Source organism: Pseudophryne corroboree, chromosome 12, assembly GCF_028390025.1.
Source record: "Pseudophryne corroboree isolate aPseCor3 chromosome 12, aPseCor3.hap2, whole genome shotgun sequence".
Classification (NCBI taxonomy): domain Eukaryota; kingdom Metazoa; phylum Chordata; class Amphibia; order Anura; family Myobatrachidae; genus Pseudophryne; species Pseudophryne corroboree.
In genome coordinates, this window is record NC_086455.1 from 15800809 (window position 1) to 15822129 (window position 21321).

Genomic DNA, 21321 nt, shown 5'->3' on the forward strand with positions numbered 1-21321 from the left:
GGTGATTTGTAAACTTGCTCAAAGGCTGCAAATGTTTGGTTTGCAGAGAAATAGTGTAAGAAGTATTTAGGCCAGGAGTTCTCAACCATGGTCCTCACACTAACAGGCCAGGTTTTAAGGATATCCATGCTTGAGCACAATTGACTAGGTTAGGACCTTAGGCCCTCATTCCGAGTTGTTCGCTCGCTAGCTGCTTTTAGCAGCATTGCACAGGCTAAGCCGCCGCCCTTTGGGAGTGTACCTTAGCATAGCAGAATTGCGAACGAAAGATGAGCAGAAATGCGAATAGAAATTTCTTAGCAGTTTCTGAGTAGCTCCAGACCTACTCACGATTAGCGATCAGTTCAGTCAGTTTCGTTCCTTGTTTGACGTCACAAACACACCCAGCGTTCGCCCAGCCACTCCCCCGTTTCTCCAGACACTCCCGCGTTTTTCCTGAAACGCCAGCGTTTTTCCGCACACTCCCATAAAACGGACAGTTTCCACCCAGAAACACCCACTTCCTGTCAATCACAGTACGATCACCAGAACGAAGAATAAACTTCGTTACGCCGTGAGTAAAATACAAAACTTTTGTACTAATTTACTTGGCGCAGGCACACAGTGAACATTGCGCATGCGCAGTTTGTGACTAATCGCTCCGTAGCGGGAAAAAATAACGAGCGAACAACTCGGAATGAGGGCCATAGTTATTTGATTGAACCTTCTGTGATGTTGCCTGGATATCACTAAACCCTGGACTGTTCGTGTGCCTTTGGGGCCAAGGTTGGGGAACCCTGATTTAGGCAGTGAACAAAATCTAAATTACAAAGACCCCAGTTTATCAAAAACATTTCCAAGAAAAGTGTATTTTGTCATGACAATGAGTAGTTCTCCAGATATCCACAAGGTGGAGCCGTCTACTGGTTTTTTTCCATTGCTTCTTGCTGTCTGTCCAGAATATTAAATATAATAATAATAATAATAATAATAATTTTATTTATATAGCGCTCTTTCTCCAGTAGGACTCAAGGCGCTTAACAGATACATAGTATAATATAGTACAGAAAATAATGAAGTATATTTTCATAAAATACAGAAGCATGAAGATACTAAAAGGGACATTATGGAAATGCTTGAGTAAACAGAAAAGTCTTGAGTCTACTTTTGAAGGATTCTATAGTTGGGGCCTCTCGCACTCTGCGGGGAAGTGAGTTCCATAGAGTCGGAGCAGCATGACTAAAAGCTCGAGCCCCAGATGAATTACGGTAGATTCTAGGTACTGCTAAAAGTCCTTCATCTACAGATCGCAGTAATCGAGTAGGGCAGTATGGGGTCAGAAGCTGTTTCAGGTACCTTGGGCCTTGGTCATGTAATGCTTTGAAACTCAGTAAGCCAATCTTGAAGATGATTCGCCATTGTACAGGCAGCCAGTGAAGGGAGTAGAGGATGGGTGTTATGTGGCTAGAACGGGGATGGTTGGTAACAGTAGAGATGAGCGCCTGAAATTTTTCGGGTTTTGTGTTTTGGTTTTGGGTTCGGTTCCGCGGCCGTGTTTTGGGTTCGAACGCGTTTTGGCAAAACCTCACCGAATTTTTTTTGTCGGATTCGGGTGTGTTTTGGATTCGGGTGTTTTTTTCAAAAAACACTAAAAAACAGCTTAAATCATAGAATTTGGGGGTCATTTTGATCCCAAAGTATTATTAACCTCAAAAACCATAATTTACACTCATTTTCAGTCTATTCTGAATACCTCACACCTCACAATATTATTTTTAGTCCTAAAATTTGCACCGAGGTCGCTGTGTGAGTAAGATAAGCGACCCTAGTGGCCGACACAAACACCGGGCCCATCTAGGAGTGGCACTGCAGTGTCACGCAGGATGTCCCTTCCAAAAAACCCTCCCCAAACAGCACATGACGCAAAGAAAAAAAGAGGCGCAATGAGGTAGCTGTGTGAGTAAGATTAGCGACCCTAGTGGCCGACACAAACACCGGGCCCATCTAGGAGTGGCACTGCAGTGTCACGCAGGATGGCCCTTCCAAAAAACCCTCCCCAAACAGCACATGACGCAAAGAAAAAAAGAGGCGCAATGAGGTAGCTGTGTGAGTAAGATTAGCGACCCTAGTGGCCGACACAAACACCGGGCCCATCTAGGAGTGGCACTGCAGTGTCACGCAGGATGTCCCTTCCAAAAAACCCTCCCCAAACAGCACATGACGCAAAGAAAAAAAGAGGCGCAATGAGGTAGCTGACTGTGTGAGTAAGATTAGCGACCCTAGTGGCCGACACAAACACCGGGCCCATCTAGGAGTGGCACTGCAGTGTCACGCAGGATGTCCCTTCCAAAAAACCCTCCCCAATCAGCACATGATGCAAAGAAAAAGAAAAGAAAAAAGAGGTGCAAGATGGAATTGTCCTTGGGCCCTCCCACCCACCCTTATGTTGTATAAACAAAACAGGACATGCACACTTTAACCAACCCATCATTTCAGTGACAGGGTCTGCCACACGACTGTGACTGATATGACGGGTTGGTTTGGACCCCCCCCAAAAAAGAAGCAATTAATCTCTCCTTGCACAAACTGGCTCTACAGAGGCAAGATGTCCACCTCATCTTCACCCTCCGATATATCACCGTGTACATCCCCCTCCTCACAGATTATCAATTCGTCCCCACTGGAATCCACCATCTCAGCTCCCTGTGTACTTTGTGGAGGCAATTGCTGCTGGTCAATGTCTCCGCGGAGGAATTGATTATAATTCATTTTAATGAACATCATCTTCTCCACATTTTCTGGATGTAACCTCGTACGCCGATTGCTGACAAGGTGAGCGGCGGCACTAAACACTCTTTCGGAGTACACACTTGTGGGAGGGCAACTTAGGTAGAATAAAGCCAGTTTGTGCAAGGGCCTCCAAATTGCCTCTTTTTCCTGCCAGTATAAGTACGGACTGTGTGACGTGCCTACTTGGATGCGGTCACTCATATAATCCTCCACCATTCTATCAATGTTGAGAGAATCATATGCAGTGACAGTAGACGACATGTCCGTAATCGTTGTCAGGTCCTTCAGTCCGGACCAGATGTCAGCATCAGCAGTCGCTCCAGACTGCCCTGCATCACCGCCAGCGGGTGGGCTCGGAATTCTGAGCCTTTTCCTCGCACCCCCAGTTGCGGGAGAATGTGAAGGAGGAGATGTTGACAGGTCGCGTTCCGCTTGACTTGACAATTTTGTCACCAGCAGGTCTTTCAACCCCAGCAGACTTGTGTCTGCCGGAAAGAGAGATCCAAGGTAGGCTTTAAATCTAGGATCGAGCACGGTGGCCAAAATGTAGTGCTCTGATTTCAACAGATTGACCACCCGTGAATCCTTGTTAAGCGAATTAAGGGCTGCATCCACAAGTCCCACATGCCTAGCGGAATCGCTCCGTGTTAGCTCCTCCTTCAATGTCTCCAGCTTCTTCTGCAAAAGCCTGATGAGGGGAATGACCTGACTCAGGCTGGCAGTGTCTGAACTGACTTCACGTGTGGCAAGTTCAAAGGGCATCAGAACCTTGCACAACGTTGAAATCATTCTCCACTGCACTTGAGACAGGTGCATTCCACCTCCTATATCGTGCTCAATTGTATAGGCTTGAATGGCCTTTTGCTGCTCCTCCAACCTCTGAAGCATATAGAGGGTTGAATTCCACCTCGTTACCACTTCTTGCTTCAGATGATGGCAGGGCAGGTTCAGTAGTTTTTGGTGGTGCTCCAGTCTTCTGTACGTGGTGCCTGTACGCCGAAAGTGTCCCGCAATTTTTCTGGCCACCGACAGCATCTCTTGCACGCCCCTGTCGTTTTTTAAAAAATTCTGCACCACCAAATTCAAGGTATGTGCAAAACATGGGACGTGCTGGAATTTGCCCATATTTAATGCACACACAATATTGCTGGCGTTGTCCGATGCCACAAATCCACAGGAGAGTCCAATTGGGGTAAGCCATTCCGCGATGATCTTCCTCAGTTGCCGTAAGAGGTTTTCAGCTGTGTGCGTATTCTGGAAACCGGTGATACAAAGCGTAGCCTGCCTAGGAAAGAGTTGGCGTTTGCGAGATGCTGCTACTGGTGCCGCCGCTGCTGTTCTTGCGGCGGGAGTCCATACATCTACCCAGTGGGCTGTCACAGTCATATAGTCCTGACCCTGCCCTGCTCCACTTGTCCACATGTCTGTGGTTAAGTGGACATTGGGTACAGCTGTATTTTTTAGGACACTGGTGACTCTTTTTCTGAGGTCTGTGTACATTTTCGGTATCGCCTGCCTAGAGAAATGGAACCTAGATGGTATTTGGTACCGGGGACACAGTACCTCCAACAAGTCTCTAGTTGGCTCTGCAGTAATGATGGATACCGGAACCACGTTTCTCACCACCCAGGATGCCAAGGCCTCAGTTATCCGCTTTGCAGTAGGATGACTGCTGTGATATTTCATCTTCCTCGCAAAGGACTGTTGAACAGTCAATTGCTTACTGGAAGTAGTACAAGTGGGCTTACGACTTCCCCTCTGGGATGACCATCGACTCCCAGCGGCAACAACAGCAGCGCCAGCAGCAGTAGGCGTTACACGCAAGGATGCATCGGAGGAATCCCAGGCAGGAGAGGACTCGTCAGAATTGCCAGTGACATGGCCTGCAGGACTATTGGCATTCCTGGGGAAGGAGGAAATTGACACTGAGGGAGTTGGTGGGGTGGTTTGCGTGAGCTTGGTTACAAGAGGAAGGGATTTACTGGTCAGTGGACTGCTTCCGCTGTCACCCAAAGTTTTTGAACTTGTCACTGACTTATTATGAATGCGCTGCAGGTGACGTATAAGGGAGGATGTTCCGAGGTGGTTAACGTCCTTACCCCTACTTATTACAGCTTGACAAAGGGAACACACGGCTTGACACCTGTTGTCCGCATTTCTGGTGAAATACCTCCACACCGAAGAGCTGATTTTTTTGGTATTTTCACCTGGCATGTCAACGGCCATATTCCTCCCACGGACAACAGGTGTCTCCCCGGGTGCCTGACTTAAGCAAACCACCTCACCATCAGAATCCTCCTGGTCAATTTCCTCCCCAGCGCCAGCAACACCCATATCCTCCTCATCCTGGTGTACTTCAACACTGACATCTTCAATCTGACTATCAGGAACTGGACTGCGGGTGCTCCTTCCAGCACTTGCAGGGGGCGTGCAAATGGTGGAAGGCGCATGCTCTTCACGTCCAGTGTTGGGAAGGTCAGGCATCGCAACCGACACAATTGGACTCTCCTTGTGGATTTGGGATTTCGAAGAATGCACAGTTCTTTGCTGTGCTGCTTTTGCCAGCTTGAGTCTTTTCATTTTTCTAGCGAGAGGCTGAGTGCTTCCATCCTCATGTGAAGCTGAACCACTAGCCATGAACATAGGCCAGGGCCTCAGCCGTTCCTTGCCACTCCGTGTGGTAAATGGCATATTGGCAAGTTTACGCTTCTCCTCCGACAATTTTATTTTAGGTTTTGGAGTCCTTTTTTTTCTGATATTTGGTGTTTTGGATTTGACATGCTCTGTACTATGACATTGGGCATCGGCCTTGGCAGACGACGTTGCTGGCATTTCATCGTCTCGGCCATGACTAGTGGCAGCAGCTTCAGCACGAGGTGGAAGTGGATCTTGATCTTTCCCTAATTTTGGAACCTCAACATTTTTGTTCTCCATATTTTAATAGGCACAACTAAAAGGCACCTCAGGTAAACAATGGAGATGGATACTAGTATACAATTATGGACTGCCTGCCGACTGCAGACACAGAGGTAGCCACAGCCGTGAACTACCGTACTGTACTGTGTCTGCAGCTAATATAGACTGGTTGATAAAGAGAAGATGTCTATGTAACTATGTATGTATAAAGAAGACTGAAAAAAATCCACGGTTAGGTGGTATACAATTATGGACGGACTGCCTGCCGAGTGCAGACACAGAGGTAGCCACAGCCGTGAACTACCGTACTGTACTGTGTCTGCAGCTAATATAGACTGGTTGATAAAGAGAAGATGTCTATGTAACTATGTATGTATAAAGAAGAATGAAAAAAAACCACGGTTAGGTGGTATACAATTATGGACGGACTGCCTGCCGAGTGCAGACACAGAGGTAGCCACAGCCGTGAACTACCGTACTGTACTGTGTCTGCAGCTAATATAGACTGGTTGATAAAGAGAAGATGTCTATGTAACTATGTATGTATAAAGAAGAATGAAAAAAATCCACGGTTAGGTGGTATTACAATTATGGACGGACTGCCTGCCGAGTGCAGAGACACAGAGGTAGCCACAGCCGTGAACTACCGTACTGTGTCTGCTGCGACTGGATGATAAATGATATAAAAAATATATATATATCACTACTGCAGCCGGACAGGTATATATTATATATTATATAATGACGGACCTGCTGGACACTGTCTGTCAGCAGAATGAGTTTTATTTTTATAGAATAAAAAAAAAAAAAACACACAAGTGAAGTCACACGACGAGTGTTTAACTTTTTCAGGCAATCACAATATAAGTATACTACTAACTATACTGGTGGTCAGTGTGGTCAGGTCACTGGTCAGTCACACTGGCAGTGGCACTCCTGCAGCAAAAGTGTGCACTGTTTAATTTTAATATAATATGTACTCCTGGCTCCTGCTATAACCTATAACTGGCACTGCAGTAGTGCTCCCCAGTCTCCCCCACAATTATAAGCTGTGTGAGCTGAGCAGTCAGACAGATATATAATATATATAGATGATGCAGCACACTGGCCTGAGCCTGAGCAGTGCACACAGATATGGTATGTGACTGACTGAGTCACTGTGTGTATCGCTTTTTTCAGGCAGAGAACGGATATATTAAATAAACTGCACTGTGTGTCTGGTGGTCACTCACTATATAATATATTATGTACTCCTGGCTCCTGCTATAACCTATAACTGGCACTGCAGTAGTGCTCCCCAGTCTCCCCCACAATTATAAGCTGTGTGAGCTGAGCAGTCAGACAGATATATATAATATTATATATAGATAATAGATGATGCAGCACACTGGCCTGAGCCTGAGCAGTGCACACAGATATGGTATGTGACTGACTGAGTCACTGTGTGTATCGCTTTTTTCAGGCAGAGAACGGATATATTAAATAAACTGCACTGTGTGTCTGGTGGTCACTCACTATATAATATATTATGTACTCCTGGCTCCTGCTATAACCTATAACTGGCACTGCAGTAGTGCTCCCCAGTCTCCCCCACAATTATAAGCTGTGTGAGCTGAGCAGTCAGACAGATATATATAATATTATATATAGATAATAGATGATGCAGCACACTGGCCTGAGCCTGAGCAGTGCACACAGATATGGTATGTGACTGACTGAGTCACTGTGTGTATCGCTTTTTTCAGGCAGAGAACGGATATATTAAATAAACTGCACTGTGTGTCTGGTGGTCACTCACTATATAATATATTATGTACTCCTGGCTCCTGCTATAACCTATAACTGGCACTGCAGTAGTGCTCCCCAGTCTCCCCCACAATTATAAGCTGTGTGAGCTGAGCAGTCAGACAGATATATATAATATTATATATAGATAATAGATGATGCAGCACACTGGCCTGAGCCTGAGCAGTGCACACAGATATGGTATGTGACTGACTGAGTCACTGTGTGTATCGCTTTTTTCAGGCAGAGAACGGATATATTAAATAAACTGCACTGTGTGTCTGGTGGTCACTCACTATATAATATATTATGTACTCCTGGCTCCTGCTATAACCTATAACTGGCACTGCAGTAGTGCTCCCCAGTCTCCCCCACAATTATAAGCTGTGTGAGCTGAGCAGTCAGACAGATATATATAATATTATATATAGATAATAGATGATGCAGCACACTGGCCTGAGCCTGAGCAGTGCACACAGATATGGTATGTGACTGAGTCACTGTGTGCTGTGTATCGCTTTTTTCAGGCAGAGAACGGATTATAAAGTAAACTGCACTGTCCTCACTAGTAAACTCTCTCCACTCAGTCTCTACACTTCTACAGTAACAGTACTCCTCCTAGTCAGCTCCAGTAAATCTCTCTCAGTCTCTTATAATCTAAATGGAGAGGACGCCAGCCACGTCCTCTCCCTATCAATCTCAATGCACGTGTGAAAATGGCGGCGACGCGCGGCTCCTTATATAGAATCCGAGTCTCGCGATAGAATCCGAGCCTCGCGAGAATCCGACAGCGTCATGATGACGTTCGGGCGCGCTCGGGTTAACCGAGCAAGGCGGGAAGATCCGAGTCGCTCGGACCCGTGAAAAAAAACATGAAGTTCTGGCGGGTTCGGATTCAGAGAAACCGAACCCGCTCATCTCTAGGTAACAGCCTGGCAGCTGTGTTTTGCACCAGCTGTAAGCGCTGCAATTCTTTTGCTGGTAGACCAAGGTAGAGGGCATTACAGTAGTCTAATCGAGATGATACAAATGCATGGATGACTTTTGGCATATCATCTGAGGGAATTAAGTGCTTGTTTCTGGCTATGTTCCTCAGGTGAAAGAATGAGGATTTGATTGTGGCTGATATCTGATGTTTAAGTGTCAAATATTCATTTACAAAATCCTTTATTCTTATAATATACTTTTTTAAAATAAATTAAAGTTGTAACATTTTTTATTTTTTCATAATTGTAATGTTTGTTTTTCTTAAATACTTTTCTAGTGGAATAAATCTCTTATTACATTATCACATAATGTGAGTGGACATGACTGGCATCCAAAGGGTGTAGCTATGGATTCAGTCAGTGCTAGCCCAGCCTCCAGTACCTTCCCTGTAAATCACTGCTGCATGTGCCAATGTTAGCGGGGCATAATTCCCGACGCTAGCTGAGTTGGAACCAAGCCCTGGCTTTGCAGAGCATCACGTAATAATCTGAACTGTGCCACCACCAGGGTCGGACTGGCCCACAGGGGTACCAGGGAAACCACCGGTAGGCCCTACTGCCTGAGGGCCCACTCCTTCCTCTAGGGATCAGGTTCCAGACTGTGCACTTGTATTATAGATGGTAGATATGTTGCATTACACTGCACTAAACTATTGTGTATTTCAAGCCTCTGTGGAGGCTGGCCACGCCCCTAAGTATATGCCCCTATAACTGCATCCCCCCGGTGGGCCCTTCATGTCCCAGTCCAACACTGGCCACCACAATCAGGACAGTTGGTAAACGCTGCCCATCTCTCCTACCAGATATTACAGTTTGCTCTACCTTCTGCTGCTGGTATATTAATCCCAGTTTCCGCTTGTCCGGAACCTGGAATGCTGGGGCGCAGTTTAGAGATTGGATAAATATGATTCCCTCCTGGAAAGCCGAGCAGAGAATCAACACTCCTCCCTAACACCGATTACATCAATATCAACCATGTTTAATACTTATACCTCTTTCCTCTCAATAATCCCAGACATTCAATTCATATCTTGACAAGAAAAAAGAAAACAGGTTCCCCCAGCACACTGCAATGAACCAGCAAATTAGATTTACATCCTACATGATAATAGTAATGCAGAGATCTCAGTTACATACATCTGCAAACATATGGTAAGCTCATACTTACCTATTTTCTAATTTTCCACTCTGGGAGAAGCCCGAAGAGGAGACAATGCAGGAGACTTCGGGGGGCGGGGCCGGGCTGTGACATAATCAAGCTATTTGCGTCATTTGAACCCCTTCCCCTCCCCACGGACCCACAAATATGGGAGAGTATATCTCCATCCTGTCCGCATCACTAGGGTGCGAGCAGGATGCGGGAGACCTGCCTACTCTTCCGGGGGTGCGGGGGGCTACCCCCAAAAAAGGGAGCCTCCCGCAGCTTCCAGGAGAGTAGGCAAGTATGGGTAAGCCACCAGTCACAGCATGGGGTCTCTGCTCTGGTGGTCCTACACTACATAACTGCTTCCTCTCACTCCAACCTCCAAGACTTTGCCCGTGCTGCTCCATCCCTACCACTGGAAATCTATCCCTCTCCGACCCTTCACTTCTCCCCAAAGCTTTAAATGGGTTCTCAAAACCCTTTTCCTTATAAAAGCCTTTCAGCTCTCATCCTAACCCATTGCTCTATTGTCCGCGCTCACTGTCTCTCCCCTCTGTGTCACCCGTCTGTCTGCCCCTCCCCTTTAGACTGTAAACTGTCACGAGCAGGGCCCTTTTTCCCTCATGTGCTTTTCCTTCCCTCACTTGGGGCCTGATTGACACCTGATCACTGCTGTGCATTTTAGCACAGCGGGCGATCAGGTCATAACTGCGCATGCGTATGCACCGCAATGCGCACGTGCGTCGGACAACAACAAAGGGCATCGCCGGTCAGGATGGTGCGAAAAATCAGATCACACGGTCGTTCGTAAGGTGATTGACAGAAAGAGGCCATTTGTGGGTGGTAACTGACCGTTTATTGGGAGTGTCCAGAAAAACGCAGGCGTGCCCAAGCGTTTTCAGGGAGGGTGTGTGATGTCAGCTCCGGCCCTGATCAGCCTGTTATTATCGCACTGTAGGAGTAAGTCCTGGGCTACGCACACACTGCACACACTGGATTTTTGCAGCTCGGCTACACATAGCATCGCACACTTGCACGGCGAATTTACACTCCCCCTGGGGGAGGCGACTATCTGAACGCAAAGTTAGCAGCCCAGCAATCAGGTCTGAATCACCCCCATATACCATCATCTCCTCCCCACTGCCTACAACGGCACTTTAAAAATACAAATAAATGAGCGTGGAATATAAGTCATTCATTTAAACTATGTATCACCAGTGAGGGGAATTTAGAGCCTGCATGAAGGATATGTAAATCAGAATGTGTATGTCAGGTGTTACCATGGTGATATGATGTCTGTATTGACTCGGGATGGTATAACAAAGTATGAGCATACAGTAACTTATTGACATCATATTATGTGGGCAGCTCTCTGGGGAGTGGGATGAGATTTAGGGGGCCCCTTAATTACCATACAGTATGCCCTTGTTCCAGTATAGCTGGCATATTATTTTACCTGTAGTCGGTTCTTTATATATTTATGCCAGCCATAGTACTTTCTTGTAACTCTGTGGCCATTCTGTGGTCTGAACCAACAGTCACAGCAGGGCAGCCAGCTAAGGGTACCTGGTCAGAATGTCGACATGATCAAAATGTTATAATTTCCGCTTATTTAGCTCCTTTGGGTTTGTGAGAACGGAGCCTGCAAATGTATCAAGCGCTAGTGACAAGGGGGCAGGGGTGTATCTAGGGGTCCGAGCGCCCCTGGCAAAGTAAGGGGCTGCCCCCCCCCCCCCACACACACACACACACATTTGGAATAAGATGTGAGTATTGGAAACGGGGCATGGTCTTGTGGGGGAAGGGCGTGGACACAATAGTACTTCCAATTCAAATTATGCCACATTACACCGCACAGTAGTGTCTCGTATTCACGTTACACCATCCCTCCCCCCCCCCCCCCCCCCAAAGCCTCTTCAGTGGTGCCTAACACTAACCCACCCCTCCTAATCTCCCTCCCTGCAGCCTAACCCTAACCCTCCCACGTGGCTTGCCAGTGGAGTCTTTGGCACCAACTCGATCCGGATTTTGGCATTCTGCATCGCTATCTATGTTGGGATGCCAGCATCAGCATTCCGAGCAGTTTCGGGATGCTGGCATCAGCTTTCCGACCGCCGGGATGCCAAACGCCGGCATCTTGACTGCATCCTGAATGAAATGCTAATGAGCTGCTGTGAGATGAGCCTCAGATGGACCCAGCCATTAACCAAACACCATTAGTTGGATGGTAGAAGTGCTTCCAGGGTGCCATCGCTTCCAAGATAAAATGATCAATTATACAATTAACAGATATACATTTCATTGAACCTGGCCTTGAAATAGGTAAGATATGTATTTTCTTTATTACACCCAACAAGTTAAAGTTTTCGCTTACTTGCTACTTACTTACATCTAACATGCATGAAAATCGTGTAGTTTTCCAGGTACTACAGTCCCTTCTCCCAAACACTGACACTTTTTTATTATCTTCAACAACAAATAGATCTATAGCACTGTGCTATATAACAATTGCTGTGTACCTGGTCAGAGTCTGTTACTGCCGGCGCGGCGCCGGTGTCCGTCAGCACCGCACTGCACTAGTGATCAGACTAGTGCCCAGCAGCACCGCACTTGTAATCAGACTCACAATAAACTACAGTTCCCACCAGCCCTTGCTGCCGGGAGCTCCCAGCAACAAGGGCTGCTGGGAGCTGTAGTTTATTTTGAGTCTGATTACAAGTGCGGTGCTGCCGGACACCAGCGCCGCTCCAGCACTAACAGACTCTCACCAGGTACAGTCTGACAGTACTGCTTTTCTATCCTTTGGCCGCGGGTGGCACAGCCAGGCGGCGCCCCCTCCTTGCCTGGCGCCCCTGGCGAGTGCCATCCTGGCCAATAGGTAGATACACCCCTGCAAGGGGGCTTATTTATCAAAGAGCATTAAGCCATACTGCTGGCAAAAATATTATAGGCCCAAAACAATGAAAACACGCTATAGCTGCACCCGGGCCTCTTTTGATCATTCCCAGAGCAGAGACGTAACTCCTGAGGCAACAGAAGCTTTCTCCTCTGGGCTGGCAGGGAGGGAAGGGGGAATCCTGGCATTCTGTAGTCCTGTGCCACGCGCTGCCTGCGGTGCAAGTATTGGGAATTAATTTCCGCCGAGAAATCACACTCTGCCTTTTACCGCAGGAGTGCGCTGGATGAACTTCTGCCACCAGGGGCCGGCTGGCAAATGCAATCAATTGGCCTGGCTTTTCTACCAGCGCACAGCAAAATGGGCAAAAAATTATTAGGTCTAAGAACTATAGTCAAATACGCACCCTCCTTCAATGTCCACCTCTCACAGCACCCTCCTTCAATGTCCACCTCTCACAGCACCCTCCTTCAATGTCCACCTCTCACAGCACCCTCCTTCAATGTCCAACTCAAAGCACCTTCCTTCAGTGTCCACCTCTCACAGCACCCTCCTTCAGTGTCCACCTCTCACAGCACCCTCCTTCAATGTCCACCTCTCACAGCACCCTCCTTCAATGTCTACCTCTCACAGCACCCTCCTTCAATGTCCACCTCTCACAGCACCCTCCTTGAATATCCACCTCTCACAGCACCCTCCTTCAATGTCCACCTCTCACAGCACCCTCCTTCAATGTCCACCTCTCACAGCACCCTCCTTCAGTGTTCACCTCTCACAGCACCCTCCTTCAATGTTCACCTCAGAGCACCTTCCTTCAGTGTCCACCTCTCACAGCACCCTCCTTCAGTGTCCACCTCTCACAGCACCCTCCTTCAATGTTCACCTCTCACAGCACCCTCCTTCAATGTTCACCTCTCACAGCACCCTTCTTCAATGTCCACCTCTCACAGCACCCTCCTTCAATGTCCACCTCTCACAGCACCCTCCTTCAGTGTCCACCTCTTACAGCACCCTCCTTCAATGTTCACCTCTTACAGCACCCTCCTTCAATGTCCACATCACAGCACTCCCCTTCAGTGTCCACCTCTCACAGCACCACCCTTCAGTGTCACCTCTCACAGTACCCTCCTTCAATGTCCACCTCTCACAGCACACTTCTTCAATGTCCACCTCTCACAGCACCCTCCTTCAATGTCCACCTCTCACAGCACCCTCCTTCAATGTCCACTTCTCACAGCACCCTCCTTCAGTGTCCACGTCTCACAGCACCCTCCTTCAATGTTCACCTCTCACAGCACCCTCCTTCAATGTCCACATCACAGCAATCTCCTTCAGTGTCCACCTCTCACAGCACCCTCCTTCAATGTTCACCTCTCACAGCACCCTCCTTCAATGTCCACCTCTCACAGTACCATCCTTCAATGTCCACATCACAGCACTCCCTTCAATGTCCACCTCTCACAGCACCCTCCTTCAATGTTCACCTCTCACAGCACCCTCCTTCAATGTCCACATCACATATAACATAAAAAAAAAAAGTTTTAAAGCAGCAATCCCACATACAAGTTTTATATATCTTTATATAGCAAGTTAAGTAATTTTTTTAAGCATGCACCTGATAGCTATTCACCTTATAAATCATTAACTCTTTTTCAAAATTTTTCCAGAGGAGAGACCAGTATGGCTGCCCGTCAAACACTCATACTCCCAGTTCTCAATATATCATGTGACTGCAGAGCAGAGATATGGAGCATTTTGCTATGCACGGTGCAGGCAGAGCTCAGAGGGACTTTTCACAGACTCTACATCCTATGTTATATGACTGTGGTTGCTATGGTAATAACATTATACTGTGAAAACTCTGCAGAGATATATATATATATATATATATATATCTATCATTAATAGCCTAAAGAAACAAACCAAGGAAATTGGTAATTACAGTGCTTATGCCTTGTGAAAAAAATGTTTTCATGGGATTGCTTCATTAAATTAAGCGATATTTCAGTATACCATTAGCTTATTGATATACCTAGTTTCCCCCTCAATACAAATGTTAGGAATATTGCAGGTAATCCCATAGGGTTATGCAGAAATATTCATAGGCATTTTTGATCATTTGTAATCATGTATGAGATATCTAATTATAAAAGGTCACCACCAGAAGGTACAACTACCCGCAACCTAACTGAACTATAGAAAGTGACAATTCTTTTAAATTTGTCTGAACACCTGGCAAGCAATGATCTGTAGCATCTGCTGTAGGTCATAAGAAAAAAAGTTCTGCGTATGTAGAAAATGTTTTGCCATCATTTTATTAATGGTATGAGTTTCTGCAACGCTGAGCGAGGCACATTCTAACAGACGGTGGCCACCGCAGCTCACCTCATGTCTGGCAGGCGTCTGAAAGGGGATATTGCTGGAAGCGGCAGTGCCTGCGCCATGACAGGACTGTAGTTAAAAAAGGATAACCGGGTCTCCCCATTTCCCTTAAAGGAAGAAGTTAGGAATGTTCTGCGCCAGGTTTTTATTTGCTGGGCCAAAGGAAAACAACAACATATTCTTGTACCCTTTGACCTTGGTTAAAAAAACATTAATTCTAGCTTTTAGTACATAGGCCCTCATTCCGAGTTGTTCGCTCGTTATTTTTCTTCGCATCGGTGCGAATTTCCGCTAACTGCGCATGCGCAATGTTCGCACTGTGGCTGCGTCAAGTAAATTTGCTAAGAAGTTTGGTATTTTACTCACGGCATTACGAGGTTTTTTCTTCGCTCTGGTGATCGGAGTGTGATTGACAGGAAGTGGGTGTTTCTGGGCGGAAACTAACCGTTTTATGGGAGTGTGTGAAAAAACGCTGCAGTTTCTGGGAAAAACGCGGGAGTGGCTGGAGAAACGGGGGAGAGTCTGGGTGAACGCTGGGTGTGTTTGTGACGTCAAACCAGGAACGAAACTGACTGAACTGATCGCAGTGGCAGAGTAAGTGTCGACCTACTCAGAAACTGCTAAGAAATTTCTAATCGCAATTTTGAGAATCTTTCGTTCGCAATTCTGCTATGCTAAGATACACTCCCAGAGGGCGGCGGCTTAGCGTGTGCAATGCTGCTAAAAGCAGCTTGCGAGCGAACAACTCGGAATGAGGGCCATAGTCCGCTCAGCTATTAGGGTTGACACACATCACTTAGCAAAGCAAAACAAATACATTTTGTGCAAAAATTTTTACTTCAGTATGTAATACAGGATGCATTATAAATACAATGCTTAATTCCACAGCAGCACAGTGGGGCAGATACCATGGTGGACGCTATTCACGCATTCACTGGGTCTTTGTACTCAGCGGCTGTGCGCGTTGATGCTAATGTTGCAGGAGGCACCTCTGGGTCGGTGCACCTCCTCGCCTGCAGACAGCTGCAGACTGTAACTCACCTGACGTCTGCAGCCGTACTGCATTCACCATCACTATTGCCGACCTGCACATGCAGTTCCAGAAATATCGGAAGCAGCATATTTAGATGCACAATCGGTGCTCCATTGGATGCAACAGTGAAGCTTCTATGCAGGGCTGCCCAAAATATGGCGGGCCCAGGTACTAGAGGGGGCGTGGCCACACCAACACGCTAAAAGTTTGACTCCAAATACTATGCTTTGTGGAGCCTAGAAGGGGGTCATTACACCTCATCCATGGCTTTTGTGGATCACCTCTAGGCCAACAGATCAGACTGCGCTGGATAAGCAGTACCATAGGCGTTTTTATAGGGTGTGGTATGCAAGGTAGACAGTAACTAGGTCGACAACTATTGGTCAACAGTAACTAGGTTGACAGGGTCTCTATGTCAACATGGTGTAGGTCGACAGGTCAAAAGGTTGACATGAGTTTTTTTGTTTTTTTTTAAACTGGGTGTCCTTTTCTCCGCATAGTGACGGTGGAACCCCAATTAGTGCACCGTGTCCCCTCGCATGGCTCGTTTCGCTCGCCAATCTTCGGGCAAGGTTACCGTTCCCCGTCGTATTCCGCATGGATCATTAAGTATGAATAGGTTAAAAAAAAGAAAAAAAATGTGAAAAACTCATGTTGACATTTTGACCCTTCGACCTAGAACATGTCGACCTAGAGACCCTGTCGACCTAGTTACTGTCGACCTAGAGACCAGATCCCGTTTTTATAATGGGTGTAATGTGTGTGGTGTGCAGTGGCCCCTGGATCCAGAAGGGGGGCCACACCACGCACACTGCACCCATTTTTAATACTTACCTTTCCGGAGTACAGCGTCCAGCGCTGCAGTCGCGGCGAAATTGGCCGCCAAAATGGCTGCCGCGCATTAGCAGTAGCCAAATTGGTCTCCGGACATGTTTCTGGAGACCTGCGCAGTAGACTCCGAGCATACTGCTGGATACTACTACGATGTACAGAGGCGGGGGCCCACCCGGAAGAGCACACGGACCCCCTCCTCTGTTAAAACGTCCCTGAGCAGTACCCTTGCCACCCACCACTCAGTGACCCTGGCATTATGGCAGGTGCAATGTCTCTCTGACCACCTGTGTCAGTGTTACTGCGTGTTTAGATGCAGCTGCTGTCAGCGACATGCCCACATCTGACTAGCTAAACTCCCCCCCCCTCCCTCCCAGAAACATCCTCTTAAATTAATTCTGCATCTCCGAGAGGTAATCATCAGTGCAATTGGGGCACATATGCAGACTGAAAACATTGGGCCTAATTCAGATCTAATCGCAGCAGCAAATCTGTTAGCAGTTGAGCAAAAACCATGTGCACTGCAGGGGCGGCGGATGTAACATGTGCAGAGAGAGAGTTAGATTTGGGTGGGGTGTATTCAAACTGAAATCTAAATTGCAGTGTAAAAATAAAGCAGCCAGTATTTACCCTGCACAGAAACAATCTAACCCACCCAAATCTAACTCTCTCTGCACATGTTACATCTGCCCCCCCTGCACTGCACATGGGGGGGTCATTCCGAGTTGATCGCTAGCTGAAAATGTTCGCTGCGCTGAGATTAAGGAAAAAACGGCACTTCTGCGCATGCGTATGCAGCGCAGTGCGCACGCGCGACGTACTTTTACAACGCCGATGTAATTTCACACAAGGTCTAGCGAAGCTTTTCAGTCGCACTGCTGGCCGCAGAGTGATTGACAGGAAGAGGGGCGTTTCTGGGTGATAGCTGACCGTTTTCAGGAAGTGTTCGAAAAAACGCAGGCGTGCCAGGAAAATCGCAGGCGTGGCTGGGCGAACGCAGGGCATGTTCGTGACGTCAAATCCGGAACTGAATGGTCTGAAGAGATCGCAAACGCTGAGTAGGTCTGAAGCTACTCAGAAACTGCACAATATTTTTTTGCAGGTGCTCTGCGATCCTTTCGTTCGCACTTCTGCTAAGCTAAAATACACTCCCAGAGGGAGGCGGCATAGCGTTTGCACGGCTGCTAAAAACAGCTAGCGAGCGATCAACTCGGAATGACCCCCATGGTTTTTCCCAACAGCTAACAAAGGCCCTCATTCCGAGTTGATCGGTCGGTATTTTTCATCGCATCGCAATGAAAATCCGCTTAGTACGCATGCGCAATATTCGCACTGCGACTGCGCCAAGTAATTTAACAATGAAGATAGTATTTTTACTCACGGCTTTTTCATCGCTCCGGCGATCGTAATGTGATTGACAGGAAATGGGTGTTACTGGGCGGAAACACGGCGTTTTATGGGCGTGTGGTTGAAAACGCTACCGTTTCCGGAAAAAACGCAGGAGTGGCTGGAGAAACGGAGGAGTGGCTGGGCGAACGCTGGGTGTGTTTGTGACGTCAAACCAGGAACGACAAGCACTGAACTGATCGCACAGGCAGAGTAAGGTTGAAGTTACTCAGAAACTGCTAAGTAGTTTGTAATCGCAATATTGCGAATACATCGGTCGCAATTTTAAGAAGCTAAGATACACTCCCAGTAGGCGTAGGCTTAGCGTGTGTAACTCTGCTAAATTCGCCTTGCGACCGATCAACTCGGAATGAGGGCCAAAGTTGCTGCTGCGATCAGATCTGAATTACCCCCATTGGCCTCTGAATCAGGTCCACTATGACATTATAACATTGGCCCTCATTCCGAGTTGATCGGTCGCAAGGCGACGGTAGCGTTTTCAACCACACGCCCATAAAACGCCGTGTTTCCGCCCAGTAACACCCATTTCCTGTCAATCACATTACGATCGCCGGAGCGATGAAAAAGCCGTGAGTAAAAATACTATCTTCATTGTTAAATTACTTGGCGCAGTCGCAGTGCGAATATTGCGCATGCGTACTAAGCGGATTTTCATTGCGATGCGATGAAAAATACCGACCGATCAACTCGGAATGAGGGCCATTATACGATCATAGTTTTAGTATCCATATTTTTATATATTATTTTTTTTACTTGAAGCCAGAGGTGCGTGGCTTCATCACCCAGAGATTTGTGCAAAAATCGTGCTGGGGGCATAGGACTTGGACCCTCTCCAAAAGGAGAAAGGCCCCGTTGCTCCCCTAACCCTCAGAGCCAAAAGGCCTAGAGGGAAAAAGGGTCTTCAGGTCCCCCCTTGCCGAAGCGCAGGGAAACCCCTTGAGTCCCCGACCCCCGGAGCCAAAAGGCCCCTTAGGGGGCAAGGGTCTTCAGACTTCCCTCCGCCTCATGGCTCGGGGTCGTCCCTTTCTCCCCAGGGTTGGCCGAAGCTTCCCCCCGGGGAACGAAAAACCTTCAGCCCTCCCCAAAAGGAGAGGGCCTCAGTTACATGGGGAGAAGGTGGCCCATAAGGGACTCACCTAAACCCCGCCCAGGGCCGGTTCTACACCTTGTGGCGCCCAGTGCAAAACTTTCCACTGCCCCCCCCCCTCCCCGCCCATGGGAAAACAGTTAGTGCGCGCCTGAGGCGCGCGCCAAAAAATAGGCTTCATAGGGGAGGGGCGTGGCCACAGTTATGCCCCAAGTAGTTGTGCCCCCCAGTTGATTTGCCCCCATTAGATTTGCCCCCTGTAGCTGTGCGCCCAGTAGCTGTGCCCCCATTAGTTGTGCCCCGTCGCTTGTTGCTTTGTCTCCAGTAGCTGTGCTCCCTGTTGCTTTGCCCCCAGTAGATTTGCCACAGTAGTTGTGCCCCCTGTTGCTTTGACCCCAGTAGTTGTGCCCTCTGTTGCTGTGCCCTCTGCTGCTGTGCCCCCTGGAGTTGTGCCCTCTGTAGTTGTGCCCTCTGCTGCTGTGCCCCCTGTAGTTGTGCCCTCTGCTGCTGTGCCCCCTGGAGTTGTGCCCTCTGCTGTTGTGCCCTCTGCTGCTGTGCCCCCTGTAGTTGTGCCCTCTGCTGCTGTGCCCCCTGGAGTTGTGCCCTCTGCTGTTGTGCTCTCTGCTGCTTTGCCCTCTGCTGCTGTGCCCTCTGCTGTTGTGCCCTCTGCTGCTGTGCCCCCTGTAGTTGTGCCCTCTGCTGCTGTGCCCCCTGTAGTTGTGCCCTCTGCTGCTGTGCCCCCTGTAGTTGTGCCCTCTGCTGCTGTGCCCCCTGTAGTTGTGCCCTCTGCAGCTGTCAAACACACACACACACACACACACACACACAAAAAAAACCCCAATACTTACCACTGCCCCGCTCCTGCTTCCCGACCGCCGCTGCTGCTGCTCCTTCTCTTGCCTCCCGCGGCTCCTGCTCCTCTCTATGGGAGAGACGTCATGACGTCTCTCCCATAGCAGCGCCGCACAGACACTAGAGGTCAATACTGACCTCTAGTGTCTGTCCCTGGAGCCGGCTGCAGCGGACGCCCACACAGCCCATGGCGTCCGCTGCAGCCGGGGTGCGGGTAGGCGGCGGTGCCTGCGGGGTGACTGCGGCCGCGCCCCCAGGCCGCAGTGCCCTGGGCGCAGGCACTGCTTGCCACCACCAAGAACTGCTCCTGACCCTGCCCAAACGTGAACACACACACACGAAAAACATAAAAAGGTGTGGTGAAGTGCAAAAAAAAAAAAATGCAAACACACGTGGAAAAATACATAAATAAATAAGCCCCAGCCAAAAGTTTTAGTATCCATATTACTTTACTCAGGACCTACCCACACATGACCTGAACACATCGACATCATCAAACGAAGGGTTTGCTACCTCGGGACAGTAGTTACTTCACTTACGGAGATGTACTAACCGTTGGAGAGAGATACAGTGGAGAGAGATAAACTGGCAACCAATCAGCACCTGTATTTTGGCGGGATGCAGCAATGATATGGCGTTAGTACACAATGTTATGCTTGCAATGATATGGCGTTAGTACACAATGTTATGCTTGCAATGGTATGGCGTTAGCACACAATGTTATGCTTGCAATGATATGGCGTTAGCACACAATGTTATGCTTGCAATGATATGGCGTTAGTACACAATGTTATGCTTGCAATGGTATGGCGTTAGCACACAATGTTATGCTTGCAATGATATGGCGTTAGTACACAATGTTATGCTTGCAATGAGTGGCAGGATGCATCGCATCCAAATTGTGCAGCATCACGTATCCTGCCCTGTGTTTGTAAATGACAAAAGCTGATTGGCTGGAAGTTTCTCTCTCTGCACTTTATAATTTTCTAAGGCTTAGTACACGTGCCTATTACCATCTTTTGCTTGATCTGTGCTCTCCTGTGCCGCTGGGGAGCAGGGATCTAGATGCTTCTTTTGGTCCTGCCTTCATCACACAGTGCTAGGCCCAAATCCACGGGGGTCTCCCGAGCCTCATAGCCTGCAGTAGGCAATACTAAAAGAGACGTACAGTATGTGTGTCCGGCTTTGTCAGGGCCCCCCTGGGCTACTACTCCCTCATACAACATATAAATC

At 48.0% G+C, this 21321-nt stretch overlaps 1 protein-coding gene across 1 annotated transcript in view; it reads right to left on the reverse strand.

The window, feature by feature from the left end:
- LOC134980318 (dnaJ homolog subfamily A member 1-like) overlaps positions 1–21321 on the reverse strand; it is a 234993-nt gene that overhangs the window by 198985 nt on the left and 14687 nt on the right. The gene's annotated exons all lie outside the window — the stretch shown is intronic.